Raw genomic sequence first — 15,821 nt, 5'->3', positions numbered from 1 at the left:
ATTGTCCCATGTGGTTTCTGAGCATCCGGACTCGAGAAACAGCTTAGCTGGTTGGCTCCAGCTTAATGTCCCTAGAAAGGTGTGAGGCAGGCTGTTGGCTGAAGCTGCAGTTGTTTCTGGCCTTAACCTGTCCAGAGAATCTGCTTCCCAACTGACTCCACAGCTGCAACCATGTGTAACTGTCCCTAGGCTGAGAAATTGTCTTCATATTGAAAGGGTGATAGAGTGAAAGAAGAGAGAGAGAGGACCAAGATGAAAGGACCCAAAGCCAGTGGTTTATAACCTAATACATGGGATACAGACTCAGGTTAAATCACATGCCGAGCATTTCTCTGCTGGATCCACTGTAGCCCTTCAGCTACACTCTCTTTAGGACTGGGATGGCAGCCCTATGCCCACATGTTTTGTTTTTAATTAAAAAATAAATAGTAGACTTGAACTCTTATTTCTGAAGAGTTTTCCTTATTTCTTCAGAATTCTTATTTTCTTCAGATCTCTTATTTCTGAAGAAAGTATGAAGCTGTGGACTGAATACCCTACAGCAGCAATCTATAATATGCCTAGTCAGGGTCCTGCCTCTGATTGCCTGCCCGAGGCCAAAAGGAAGGAAACAAGACAAGTAATCAGCTTTGAGAAGTATGACAGCTTGCCTCTAGGACTCTTGCCTTAGTGGAGAGAATCATTCGTCCATTGAAACATGACACATTTGCCCTATGGCCGCACTGACACACACAGCATAATCACTGCCTTCAAAAGGCCTGCAATCCCAAAGGCAGTGCCAAGCAAAAACAACTACCAGGTATCAAAACCGAATGCCAAGGTAAATAAAGCATATGCTAGAAATCAAATAATGAGGCTGGAGGCCTATCAGGTCAGAGCACCCCATGACAGCAAAAGCAGGCCAGGGCAAAAGGGTCAGATTTGGACAACAGGTCCTGAGTATCTCCCAGCAACTCGGTCAGGATGGGGACAGGAAATGTGCTAACAGAGCTCTTAAGCAAAGTGGTTTGACCTGATTGCCTTTCTAACTCCCAGCCCATGACTTAATGGTGATCTAGAATAAAATGAAAACATAGCCTTTGCCTTCTTTAGTCTGTTGATAGAAGTGTGCTCTGGACTGGATCTGACCCAAAACTTCCTCCCTAGGACTAGCTTTCACAGTATGGGAAAGTGCTGTGCATCTGCTTAGAGATGGGGGATCGGTTCTCCCAGCTGTTGATGCTCGTGAAGCACAGCAGTAGCCAGCATGGGGATATCCCTGAGTGCAGTAGTAGCACTTCTATCTTGGAGGTGACCAAGAGCCGCTAATGGATGTAAGCCATGCTCAACAGGAGGGAAATCATTATGGTACTGGAAACCTAGCCAACTATCCAGGGCTAATGAGATCATGAATCTTAGAGAAGAGCCTAGCACTACTTCACTAAACTAGTATAATTCCTAACTGTATCATAAATATGTATCCTTACACCCACAGATGAGTCTAGCTTATCAAAAGAGTCCTCATCAAAAAAGCTTCTCTTTGCTGCAGATAAAAACAACAACTGCTTAAATGCAGAGAGCAACTGGTCCTAGGGTGCCCAGCCCCAGTTGCTACAGCTATAACACAGCCCCATGCCTAAGGCTCGGGAAACATCACAAAAGACTGAATGGAAAGATTTTAGGAGCCAGAGGATTAAGAAGTCTACTTCAAAATTGTGTCTCCTAGAATGACATGGAAGGTATACCCATGATACCTCAACAATATGATGCCTAAATAGACCTGAACAATAACACATGCTAACATGAAAGGTGGAACTCTCATGGTGCCCCCCCCTAAACAGAACTACAGGTAACTAATGGGAGGGAGAACAAGTCATCCCAGGATGAGCCCCTAATACTAAATGGTTAACCCTGAAATCAGATGCATACATGTAATAGTAAACAGACCCAGCAGGTGGTATTTTTAGGTTTGTGCACATATATATGTAACAATAAAAAAAGGCCATGAACATGAAAAAGATCAAAGAATATGGTTGGGGAGAGGAGAGGGAGAAAAAAATATGTGATTATACTTCAAAATTTTAAAAAATTGCAAGAAATGAAAATCTGGATAAGGAAAAAGAGTAGCCAACATAATCTTTAAGAATTGAGGGGTTGGGTGGGATGTGGTGGTACATGCCTTTAATCCCAGCACTTGGGAGGCAAAAGCAGGTGGATCTCTATAATTCAAGCCCAGCCTAGTCTGCATTGTGAGTTCCAGGCCGTCCAGATATTGAGAGACCCTGTCTCAAACAAACAAAAGGAAAGAATTAGAATAAACAGAAAAGGAAAGGCAAGGCACTGTGCAAAATCCCAAACAGTAAACACTGGGCATAGTAAAAGTAGAAATTCCCCACTCCAATGCACCGGAGTCAAATGCTAGAAGTAACTACAGGAACACATATCCATGAAGTTTCCTTTCTATTGTCAAAATAGGATATCAAATGTAAGCTTTTACTTAACAATGCCTGAACATTATTCTGTGATATTCCCTCATGACCTGGTTTATTCTTTTAACAGCTGCATGTTTTTTCATGATTTATAGCCTATTTTAATATTATAATCATTCCTGAGATTTAGACTATTTAGTCCTAATTATGAAAATCTGGAATTCTCAGCAACAATATCCAGAGGAATTCTCATGTATCTAAGTGTATTACATTTAATAGCTGACCCCTTGTACAGTCTCTGCCCTACTTTGCCTCATAAAATCTCTTAAAAACCTAAAATTATGAAGATTATTTAATGAATACTCAAATCTTCCAAATTAAAAAAAAACTTTTAATACAGCATTGTTAATTTCTAGATGTGAGAAATTAAGATTGTTTCTTGAATTCGGCAACTTCAGAGGCAGCTATGGCTCCACACAGTGAATTGGGAGGAAGAAATGGAGGCTGCTTCATTTCCCTACCCAGGCTTTGGGTCTCTACACTGTACTACATAACATGTCCATATTACATGGTGTTTATAGGTCTAGGGTTTCTAGTAATATGTTTGGTTCTTTAACCAAGACTCTGGATGCGGTTGTTTTGCCCTGTGTTTCAAATGTCCCAAGGCTCTGCCTTTACAGTCCCCTTCCCTGAGACTGTATTTTAACTCATTATTTACCAAAGTTTTGTTATATCCCTCCCCCTCACTTGACTAATTGACTGTTTCTGTTGAAAAACCCAAGATCAAGCTGTTCTTCTTCCCCTTATATGAAGCTTGCTTTTTCCGAGTTATTCACAACATCCTTATATTGTTTCTGTGCATCAGAGCTTACTGGTGTTAGTTAGTATGTGCCTCCCTGTTGGGTATCTCAGTCAGGGCTTTGACGCCTAAGACCTCTTATGTGCACAGTTGCATCATACTTGACTTCAGTGGAGTTTTGACTTTACTTCAGCCATTCTTCCCTGCTTCCTTATCCTGTTCTCTATTTCAAAGATAACCATTATTCCTGGTTGGCAGGTGATTGTATGTAACAGCTGTCATCTTCTTTTTGCTTAATTTCATTTTTTGCCCCCTGCTTAAAAGCTATTTTATCCTCTGCAGTCTGACTCCAGCCATTGAGTGCATTTTCCATAAAATCTGTTCTAATGTGATTTCATTACATTGATGGTTTCATTATCTTCAATTTCATCATTCTTTTACCTTACTTATCTTTTCTCTATTTTCCTTTCACTGTATTTCTCATATATTTCTTTACTTCTGTGTTTCATTTAATTTCATTTAACCCATTAGCAATTTAAAGCCCAACTTAATACAAGAGAAAAGCACTCAAAAACTAAGGGAAAATGCAATGTACAAACCCGGGTGTTATCGTATTTTCATTAAAAATTGTTTTTAAATCCCTAGTGTATTCAGAGTAAGATAAGATGAAAATCACTCCAGAGGTGAACAGAACTCAGGCTGGTAGAAAACATTTACCTAAGTAATTACCTGAAGGTGGGGGAAATGGGCCAGTGATAGAGGGCTTTTTTTCTTTCTTTCTTTCTTTTGAGAACATAGACAAATATGCAAAAGAAACTCTGGTTTTCTGGAACAGTCTTTCCTAAGATTTTATTTGGGCTTGCAAGATAGCTCAGTCATGGCTATTTACTGCTAAGCCTAATGACCCAAGTTCAAGGCCCTCTGATGGCCACACAAGCACTGGGGCACATGTATCACCTCCCCAATAAATAAATGTAATAAAAAAGTTTAAGAGTTTATCCTTCATCCTTTGAAGCACAGAGTGTCTACATCAGTGTTCGGGGACTCTGCATTCATTTGAGGTTGGCGTTCCTGACATCTGTGAGTACATGTGAAGCATTGCTGAGTTCTACAGGAGAGAGGTCCTCCTGGCTTGCTAGGTTGAAACACTGTGGAGATGAGTCAGCAGGGCAAACTGGGCTGCAGTCTGCAGATTGGCTCTTACTGCCCACAAAATGGTTAGCAGTATGTGCTACACTCTCTGACCCTGCAGAGGAGTGCCTACCCAGGCAGGCTGTCAGTCAGTAAGGATCATGATGGACAGACACACCAGCTGTACATCTTTGTTGTTTTTGTTTAGTTTGCTTGTGGTTTGAATCTGCTCAGCCGGTGCAAAGCTGTCTGCTGTTCCGCTTTTTATACTCCCATTAACCTTCTAAATAGGCTGTCTATTTTCAGAGAAAATAAACATATCTTGCCCAATAACTTCCTGCCATCTGTCTGGCCATCCTTTCCTTCTGTGCAAAACAGAACCAGGTCCCAGGGGAGGCTCTGCATTCCTCCTGTGTCTATCTGTGTCCCTGGTCCCTGTATTAAAGAAGGGCATCCTGGGGCCCTTGTCACCCTTCAGATGAGTCTGTAGGTAGGTCCTAGTTCTCACGCCTCCCTCATCTTTCTGCATGTTCACCATATTGGACAGATTATGTGGTTAGACATTTAGGTATTTCCTAGTTTTCTTGTAGATGGACTTTTTAAATCAAAATTTCATATTTTAGAAATCATTGTGGGTGCTGGGAATGTAGCTCAGTTGGAAGAGACCCTGCCAAGCATTAGTCAAACCCTGGGTTCATGCAGAGCACCACATAACTAGAATGAAACACACCTGTAATCCCAGCACTCAGAAAGTACAGGCAAGAGGACTAGTAGTTTAAGGACATCCCTGACTACATAGCAAGTTTGAGGCCAGCCTGAGCTACATGAGACCCTGTATCAAAAAAGAGAAAGAGACAGACAGACACACATATGGAGGGAGGGAGGGAGAGAAAGAGGACCCTGTGATGGGTTTTGTACGAGTAAAGTAGACATACTCTATGCTGCCTCCTCCTCCTCCTCCTCTTAGGTAGAATAATCTTTTTTCTAGGCTTTCCAGCTCATAAAATCCGTGAATTATAAGAAATTATCTTCTCTTCAAAACACTTATTGAAGAGAGAAATACATACAGAGTACTGCGGGGCGGGGAGAGGGGAGAATGATGCTAAAGATGAAAAATGAGTAAAGACTTAAGACCTACTTTCAAAGAACATATGGTAACATCAGTAAGGAGAAAAATTTACAAGTCACCGTAATAAGATACAGTAAGTGGGTCAGTGAAGGATCAATCTCCACTGTTGGGACAGTGATTGTGAAGATAATGACGGCATGGTAAAAGGATCTACGGAAAGTTAGACACGGGGTGACCCCATTAAGCTGAGGGATTTTAAAAGACAGAAGAAATCATGAGTAGTATTTATTCATCATGTAGTCTGATATAAGGTCATATGATGGCAAGAGGGCAGGTTTGGAGGATATATAAACCCTGGACTTGCCTCTCAGGTCATACCATTAATCATGGGCCCTAGGTAAAACCACTGCCAACCTGATTTACAGATCAAGGAAACAATGCATGTCAAAATCCCTGTGCAGTGCCAGGCTCATAGTAGTCAGGTATTTTTTAACTATTATTAATTTTGGATTGTCATACAAAAAATCAGCTTCATTGCGGCATTTGCACACACACACACACACACACACACACACACACACACACACACATCATTAGACTTTCTTCTTATTCACTGCTCCCCCCCCTTTAGAGCCCCCTTTCTCCTTGCTTAGCCACTTGATCCCCCAAACAGTACCCCTTCTGCTTTCATGTCACACGGACTCTATGGCCCTTTCCTTCTCCCTCCCTTCTGGTAGTCTACTTTGTACTTCCATGTTCTATATACAGACATGTACATGTGTATAATTTAAATCTGCATTCTCTAAATAAGAGAATGTAGCCGATGTTTATCTTTCTGAGTCTAATTTTTAGAGTTCTAATTTTTAAACTCTGAATATTAATCCCAGCTCAGAAGTAGCTGCAAAGGATTTTCTCCCATTCTGTGGGTTTCTGCTGATGAGAGCTTTTTGATTTCCCTGTCCGTCCTTGTGATTCCTTCCAGTGCTGTTGTAGCATCCTTGCCTCTGCCTATATCTTGAAGTATGTTGCTTGTATTTTCCTCGATAAATTTTAGAATTTAGTTTAGAAGATAAGTCTTCCATTAAGGTTTTTGATCCATTTTGGGTGGATCTGGTTTCACCATTTTGCCTGTGGACACCCACTTTCCCCACACGATCTGTAGAAGAGGCTTTGTTTCTTCCTATCTGTGTTCTTGGCACCTTTGGCAACGATTAGGTGGCTGTGACTTGGTGTGCTCTTCTGTGGGTCCTATCCTCTACTCCATTGGTCTATGTGTCTGTTTCATACCAGTTCACAGCACAGCGGATATTTTTAAATGTTCATTTCTTTTGACTTGTGTAACATGATCCATCCCTTAATTGTCAGGTTATTTTATTAACTATTTGATATATACATGGTTTTTTGAAAAAGGAGTGCTCTCCTGTGTTAATTACGTTATGTAATTGTGTAGCACCTAAGTGTCATATTGCTCTGTAAGCTTCTGTCTGAAGGCTCAAATGACACTACTGTAAAAGTGTTCTTCCAGCTATCAAGTGCTCCCCAGTGTAAGAAAAAGGTATTATCAGCATGTCAGCACATTAGTTTATGTCCCCTCTTTCTAAAGGACATCAAGCCCCACTCTGAACAGGGGACGCCGTCCGCAGACTTTAGCTGGGTTCTCCCCTGGACTTTACATAACTAGACCAGTCTGCTGAGAATTCTAAGGACCTGCCCAAGGCTGGCATGGGATTGTGCCCGTGTTTTCCACAGAGGTGCAACATGATACACATGAAAAGAAAATAGGTCAGAATCTTCTGGAGTTGTGCTGCCTCACTCACCAGCTAAAGGTCATTCTTAATCCTCCCACAGTTCCCAGAACGCTGTGTGCAGTGTTTTGTTTTTTATGTTCCAGGAAGGAAATGACTTCTATAAAGCAAAGCAGGGAACACGTTCTTCATGAGAGCAAAAAATCCTAAATGTTTTACAGTTCCATTGACAACGTTACAAAGACGAGATCTAGCGAAATTTGATGATGCTGTATTTCCCATGTTCAAAATGGGAAATTGTGTCTCTGTATAGAGCCATGGCTGGGGCTTTAATCATAAACCTCTGTGAAAGGGGTAGCAGCAACTCCAGGATCAGGCTCAGCACATGTGAATGGACAGGATGGCACTAAGCAGAGCTAGGGAGTTTCCACAAGATGCCGTGACCATCAAGCTCAGAACGAACGAGAACATACTGCTCCTCAGAAGGATAGACATCACAAGAAAGTGATAGGACACACTCACACGCCTTTGAAGCACATGGCATCCAGGAAACATGCTAACAGTTGCAGTAGTCCATGAGACCCACTATCCAGAGCCAGTGGCCAACGCTTCATATGTTCTTCTCCAGTTCAGAGAAGGGCTTCTTTCCAAAGTAGATTTGTTGTTCTCTGGACATGCTTTCCTTTCCACATTTCCTAAACCTTCTGGTCCCTTGTGTAGCTTTGACTCGGCCTCTATCAGAGCCTTGTAGCTCCCTCGGATATTTATCTAGAAAGAACGTGCTCATGACTCAGAGACAAACAAGGAAGCATGAGCACTCTGATATCATGCCTTCCATTTAGTACCCTTTCATCCATTTTCTAAAGTGATGTTTATCTAGCTTCTTTTTATATGGACCTATGAACATGCTCACAGAAATAACCATAAAGTATGTGTATGATACATATTTTGCATACATACCTATCTTTGTGCATTAAAGTTAGCTAATGACAATATAATTTACTGACAAAGTTAGACATATTTTAAAAAGACATTGATAACAATCTCTCCTAAGAACTATGCCAAAATTAAAACTCTGCCACTAAACAGGTTAAAGCGTGTGATTTCTGGAAGCCATTAAGTCCTTTTGCTTTTATTTGAGTTGAGTTGCCTAATGTAAAAATCAGTTTCTCCTTTGCCTCATTTGAGTCCTCAGAATAAAGCCATCCCTTGTAGACTTGTTTATTTACTTTAAGGATGTCTCCACCTTGTGGTCATAGCACCCTGACACCCATGTCAGTCATGCTGCCTCAGCCTCAGAGGTGCTGGGGTCACAGGTATGAGCTACCACTCTTGCATTTTTAAATTTGCATTTCTACCACGTGATATCTCCTTGCTGGTAAGGTAGTTTTTCATCAAGCCCACACTCTCCCCAGGTCAAGGACGTGGGGCTGAAGTTATGCAAAAGTCTATCCAAGCTGGGTTCATGCCTGAGCCCAGACATTTCGCATCTCTTCCTTCCCCCACTCTCACAGCACCCATGGATGTGAACCTCAGCTGACTTTCAGCTGGCTATTGGCCCACTTTTGTGCCAACCTTCTCGGCTTCCTTTAAAAAGCCTGGATGCCCTCATAGTCAAGAGGTTGTGAAAATAATGTCAAACTTTGCTCGTCGGTTTTGGATATCTGGTCATCTTAGCAAAGCCCTGGTCCAAGTGCCATGTGCATTCCAGCTTTGCCAGTTCTTGCCATTAAACTGTTTTACAAAAGCCGGCCCGTTGAGGATAAACTGTGAAAGCTGGTATGTGTATGTGTTCCAGGAACCCGCCTATCTCCATATCCCTTAAAATAGGATTACCAGGGTGTCCCACCAGGCCTGACTTACATGGGTTTGAGGGGTTAAACCTGGGTCCTCAAACTTACATAGCAAGAATATTACTGAGTGACCCTCACCCCCAACCTTGAAACCTCGGTTTTAAAAGTAGATATATCAAGAAGACATAAGCAGTGCTGTCCGTGTGATTGTGCTTTGGACGGGCAGCAAGGAAGCCACTGTGGTTGGGTGCTTACCCTAGTACCTATAGCTATGAAAGAGAACTATGAGGAAGAAGTCTGAAAGTCCATAACTCTGGAGATGGAAAGGACCTAAATGTCTTTACTAGCTGTAGATGAAGCTTAGAACCACTTTCAGTCTCAAACTACCATAGTTATTGGTGCTAACAGCTGCTACCAACACCTTAAAGTAACTATGTAAAACAATTCCTTCGATATTTTGAATATGAAATACTTATCAAACATACCAGTAGACCAGTATATATACGTACTTGGTTTTCTTGAGGTCTTGTGTGTTTTGCCTTGTTCTTTTAAGCATACAACATCATCATTCTGCAAGGGAGCCAAAGGCTACATCATATTTAAAATGAGTCCATGGTTCCAAACCAAAGATTGAGAGTCTCAGTACCAGTTAGACTTCACAGATGAATTTGAACGGCTGGTTTATAAATACATCAGTCACAATAGAAACAAGACAGGTAATAATGACCAATGCTTAAGGAATTCAGTTTAGAAATGGGCCTTGAACAGAGATTCAACCCTCCTGGGCCAAGAAACTTCAATGAAAGGGTGGAGAGAGAGAGCGCACCTATTGTCAGCAAGCTTTCCAAACTGCAAGGCTAGCCATTGCGTAACCATAGGTCTGATTCACTGGTTGGCTTCTTTTGTTCAGCTGAGATGATGATCCTCTTGTCTTCAAGGATGATTATAGGTTGCCAGGCCTGAAGGTTCAAAGTTGCCCTCTGCATCTGTTCTAGATGTTTCTGACTTTGAAGGGGCTGTCCATGTAGTTCGCTAGCTATATACCCTAGTATCTTGTGCTTATAACTTCAGCTCGGGGTTTCATTTAGCACTTTACAATGAAGCAAGACTCTTTGTCTCCACCAAGCACTGACTGTATAGAGTCTGATCCTAGGGGATTTGAGGCAATTCTGGCCCAAGTTTCAGCTGATCCTTGTTCTCAATGGCTGACTCAGCTCTGACTCAATAATGACAGAAGCATTTAAACTTATAAAAATTCTAAGAGAACCATGTACAAAAATAGAAAGGGGAAGCATGTTAAATAAATGTCAAGAATAGGAAGAAAACATACCAAATGAGTGACTACCAATGTCCTTTGTCCTGGTAGAAAATAGAAACTTTACCAATAATAACACATAATTTAGGTTTGAGCAGTGTTTTGACAGCCATTCCTTTGTTTGATGTCCATAGCAACTCTGTAAGGTAAGCAGCTGCAAAAGCTGAGTCTCGGAGAACCCAAAGGACCATCCACAGAAGAGAAAGTGGGACAGGAGCGAGCATGGCGTGAGGTCATCCACTCTTTGGTATGGTCTCCTTACAGCATCCAGTCTAGAGCCCAGAGCCCAGAGCCCTTGGTGCTGTGCTCTAATAAAACTAAGTTGCTTGAGCAAAACAAGAACTGTGTACTGATTGACAACTCAGTGAGACCAAGGAGCAAAACTGTAAGCATCGACACAGTGCCTGGGTTTTCTGAGACCATTTATAATACAGAAGATAGGAAAGAACACAAAAGCATCGCTGTCCGTTTTCTAGAAAAGAAAAAACAATACTATGCATTGAAGGTATGAGCTACCAAGAGAAACTGGAGGTCAAAATAAATAAGATTCTGTAAGTTAAGTTTTACTTCAAATTTGACCAAGTTTAATGGTGATCTATTCATATGTCTGTTTTGGTTAGAGATGATAGGCAGGCAGGCAGACAGACAGACAGAGTTTGAAATTTTGTTAGAAGCCCGTGAATAAATATGTATTATATATATTATTCTGTACTCTAAAGCACTCCTTTTACTACTTCCACATAGTATAATCTATAATAGAAACAAAATGCATTAGTTTAAAAATATATTTCCTATATAGTTTGTTGAAAACACCTAACAAAAAATATTATCTACCATGTTTCATTTTGTGTATATAAGCCAATAACTTTTATATTTTATATTGCAATTGGGAGATTTCATTTTATTTTAAACGATCTTTCCTAGCAATAGGGAAACCATAGAGCTCGTAAAGAGAAAGGTAGTATCAGTGGGGCGGAGGTGGGCGGGGTAGAGCGGGCAAACTCTGGCTTGTCTCTAAGCATTATGCAGGTGGTTGCTACACAAGTTTCCAGATCCTGATTTGAATCTCAGGGGCCAGAGCTCTGTGTGTTCCACAAAAGGTCCTTTGAAACTTCCTCCCTTCCTGGTTTGACAAAGCCCTGGATAGCTGGTCTCAGAGACACACACACACACTGGTTTGGCTTGGGCTCTGGTCTCCTGTGAGCCATTCTTGTCTGCCCAGGTTCTGCCTAGCCTACTTCCTCTATTATATTTAGCTCTTTGGTTATTTTCCTAATGAGCTGTCTGTTTGCCTGCAGCCATCCAGCCAGAAGACAAATGTGTAAAATCATAAACTGCGCACCAACACTCAGAGACTGAGAGGAACTCTTCTCTATGCTTTGAAATAGCATAGAGAAGCTCCACACGGGAGCTTTTGCTGTAACAGTTCCTTTTTTCTCTTTGGCCCTTGGCTAAGCGGGCTAGCTAGAGCTGTCCCCAGCTGTGGGCACACGTCCTCTCCAATGTCACCTCCGCAGCCGCCTTGCCTACTATGCTAAGCTAGCAAGCCAAGTGCAGGCTCAAGATGGCGACACATGGGAGCAAAGTTGGAAATATTTCATCAACCAAGTAACCACCACTGAAGAACTTAATATTTATCTGTGGCTTTGAATAGCCTTTGTTTCTGAGTTGTGATTGGAAGGGAAGTAGAAAATGAACCTTGATAGTTTTGATTTGTGAGAACTCTCAGATCCTTCTAGAGTCTGGTGGGCTTTTGCTCTCTGAGCTCCCCGGGGAAACTGACTAACACCGATAGGACTGAGTTAAATCCTGCTGGAGACCTGTCCTTGACCTTGTCAAGCCTCAGTCTGCCTCAACACAAACCATTAGGTTCCTATTATTCCACCCTTGAAGGACTCCAAATAATTAAGAAAATTATGGCCAGGCGCCGGGGGCCCACACCTTTAATCCCTGCACTTGGGAGGCAGAGCCAGGAGAATCTCTGTGAGTTCAAGGCCAGCCTGGTCTACAGAGTGAGATCCAGGACAGGCACCAAAACTACACAGAGAAACCCTGTCTCGAAAAAAAAAAATAGAAGAAGAAAATAAAATAAAATGATGAGTCCAGTACTTTGAGAGTCCTGAAATCCAATTAATGAAGTTCTTTCTTCAGTTTGAGGACAACCTGGAATCCTGATTTTCATAGAATCAGTGGACACCAAATACATATGTAGTTATGGTTCACATATGTAAAACCTTGTATGACCCCACTTCTGTGTCTTCTAAAAGCCATACATACATATTCTAATTGGGTCCTACATAGAAGTACTATATAAGATGAACAGTGACATTTTTGTTTAAGACCTAGTAGTTACTATGTAACAGAATTCTCCATCAGCTATAAGAAGCAGTATACGCCGGGCGGTGGTGGCGCACGCCTTTAATCCCAGCACTCGGGAGGCAGAGCCAGGCGGATCTCTGTGAGTTCGAGGCCAGCCTGGGCTACCAAGTGAGTCCCAGGAAAGGCGCAAAGCTACACAGAGAAACCCTGTCTCGAAAAACCAAAAAAAAAAAAAAAAAAGAAGAAGCAGTATACACTAAAAGATGGAGGAGCTTATGGGCAAGACCTGCAGCGGGGTTGACAGGGTGGCAACATGGTGACTGTATATAAATGGCGGGACCATTGTCATCCTAAGCAGTGCCACATGGTCAGAAAATGATAGAGAAATTGGAGATCAATTTATCAGCTATTAGCAGCTAATGACAAAGAAATATATCACAAAAATGAGATCTACTGGGCACCTTATACGTACCCATCTTTCTCTACACTCACAAGAAGATGCCATAGAACCTTGGATTTTATAAACATGAGGTCCATGCTCACTGCTCTCAGGAAGGAAAGCCCCAGAAAGGATTCCCTCCCATTGGACAGGCAGGTCTCAGTTGGCCTCGCTTGCACCAAAGCAGGCCTGGATGATTAGTCACCTGGTGCCTCCAGCGAATCAAAACAGGCACGTGATCTGGGCCCATTGCCCTGGCAATGTTTAAATAAAAATGAGAGTGGGCAGAAAGGCTGGAGGCATTTCAACCCCTTGTCCTCAAGGTCTTTGGCACTTTGTAGGGCCCAAGAAGATAAACTGTCCACCCCACAGCTTGGGAATTAGTTATGGAAAGGGAGTTTGTCTAGCTTCACACATGCCTGATGAGCATATGGAGAGAGAAACCTTGTTCACCACTTCCCCAAGCAGTCTCCCTCCCACACCCCAGATGGAAGGCCCTACAAAGAAGAAATCAATCTTCTACCCTCTCAGCCTGCCTTCTGTCGAAGCCATAGAGGGACTCCTGTCACAGAGCAAACAGGGCCTTAGCAGCCAGAGAGAGACTGCTCTTTAATAGCTTGTGACTGCTGTTATATTTCTAAAGCCACTTACCAAAGAGGTGAGTTATCTTCTACTCCTCCTTCCCCAGAAGCACATAACCATTAAGGTTACCTGGAAACCTGGCCAGGAAGCAGGTGGCAAATAGCAACCATGCAATAGAAGCATCCGGATTTGTCATCTAATAGGAGATGAACCAGCAAGTCATGTTTCGGTAGAGGTCAAATGTGAAATTTAATTAGTTTGCATATCCTGGCTATTCTAGGGGCCATTGGCATAGGCTTCGGAGGAAGGGGTTTTGTTCTGAGTTCATTCAAAGGGCATTTGGTTGCCACAAGCAAGAAGTGAGTGTGATCTCAGATCAGAGACTCCCTGTACTGCAGATCACCCATGGGCAGGAAAATGTGAGGTGAGGGACATAAGACATTTGAAGGCATTGTTTCTACTTGAAAGAACCTCGGGTCAGAGACATGATGTACCAAGAGAATGACCTGAGGACACTGTGTGTACAGTTCAGAAGGAAAGTAAGATACTCTGAAGGACAAGAATTGAAGCAGAAAGAAACTGGTGATGCAAGCTCATAACCCCAGCACTTGGGAGGTAGAGGCAGGAGGACCAGAAATTCAAGGTCATCCTTGTTTACATAAAGAGTTCAAGGCAAGCCTGGGCGACATGAGTGCCTGTCTGTAAAAATTAAAAATAAAAGGCGCAGAGATGACCAGCAGAGAAGCTGTGAGAAAAGAAGAGCAGGAGTGTGCTGGGCTGCCCAGAACAACATAAAGCACAGCACCTAGAAGGCGCGAGAGACTGCCCGTGTGTGAGACCCTCCGCTCTTTGCCTTTCCTCACAGGAAGGGGCTCTCCTGTCTTTAAAATCAGCCCAGACTTTTTCAAAGGAGCCCTCATCTCATGAAAGCAGTTGTCCTGGAACCAAAGAGCTTATTTCTACTGTGTGTCTCATGTCCCGCCCACCCCCTTTCAGTGTCAGATGAGGTGATAACACGTATAATTGTAGAGAAGCTGCAAAGTTGTGACTCAGCTATTTCCTGGGAAGCCTCTGCAGTGACAGGGCTTTAGGGAGCCAGCTGGCGCAGAGCTGAAAGCCTGGCTCTAGGAAGGTTTGACACAACCACTGCCATTGGCTGTACCCTGTGACATATCTTTTTCTCTGTTCCACATGAGGAAGAATGGCCAGTGGGACTATCAATTCTAAAGTTTACTGTTAGCAACTTATTCTGAAGATTCAGCAGGAGCCCATGGGGCAGGCTGAGGGACAAGTCCTGGGGTTTCCTTGCTGACTTCTTTTCATTCTGCAGTCATCAGTTTTACCACTGGCATCTGGGCATGAGTCAGTAAAGCATGGCCACAAATGCTTGAGCAACCAAGAGAATTAGACATTGAAGATGCAGACAGGAAATCTCCATTATGCAAACAGTCCTCAGGAAGGGAAGGGGCATGCGTAATAAAAAGTCTGGCTGGCATTCTACAATCCTCTAATTACATAAACCCAATCAGCCTGAGAACATGGAGCAATTTCTAATCATTCTCTTGGCTGTATTGCAGGAGAGTGGGATTCTTTGGGCAGACTCATTCAGGGGTATAACCTTCACCTGAGAGCTGGAGAATGTGGTCACAGCCCTTCTGGCAAGACCTTCTTGATCATGAGTGGTACCTGACCTTGTTGACTCTAGAAAAGGCAATGAATCACTTTTCAGCCTCGAAACTAGTTTTCTCTGTTAGTTCACAAAGGTTTGGGAGGCAGAGATTTGAAGTCATTTTTCAAAGTGACCGTAGTCACGTAGCTGATACACACACAAGCGCTCAGGAAATTCCCTCAAGCTTGCTGATGTCACTCAAATCCACCTTGCCCTCCATACCAAAGTCAGATTAAAAAGCAACACATGGGGCTGGAGAGATGGCTCAGTGGCTAAGGGCACTTGCTACTCTTCCAGCCTTCCAGCGAGGCTAAATTCAGTTCTGAGCACCCACATCAGGCATTTCACAACTGCCCATGGTTCCATCTTTAAGGGATCCAAAGTCCTCTTCTGGCCTCTGAGAGGAACTGCAGTCATGTGTGCTCACACAGACACATACACATAAATCAAATAAATAATTTTTTCAAACAAAAACTCTTTAAAAGTGGTTCACAACCTTCCTGATGCTGCAACCCTTTACAGTTCCTCATGTCATGGTGACCTCCCAATCAT

Source organism: Peromyscus californicus, unplaced genomic scaffold, assembly GCF_007827085.1.
Source record: "Peromyscus californicus insignis strain IS unplaced genomic scaffold, ASM782708v3 Scaffold_18__1_contigs__length_77618521, whole genome shotgun sequence".
NCBI classification, from domain to species: domain Eukaryota; kingdom Metazoa; phylum Chordata; class Mammalia; order Rodentia; family Cricetidae; genus Peromyscus; species Peromyscus californicus.
This window is presented reverse-complemented; position numbering follows the sequence as displayed.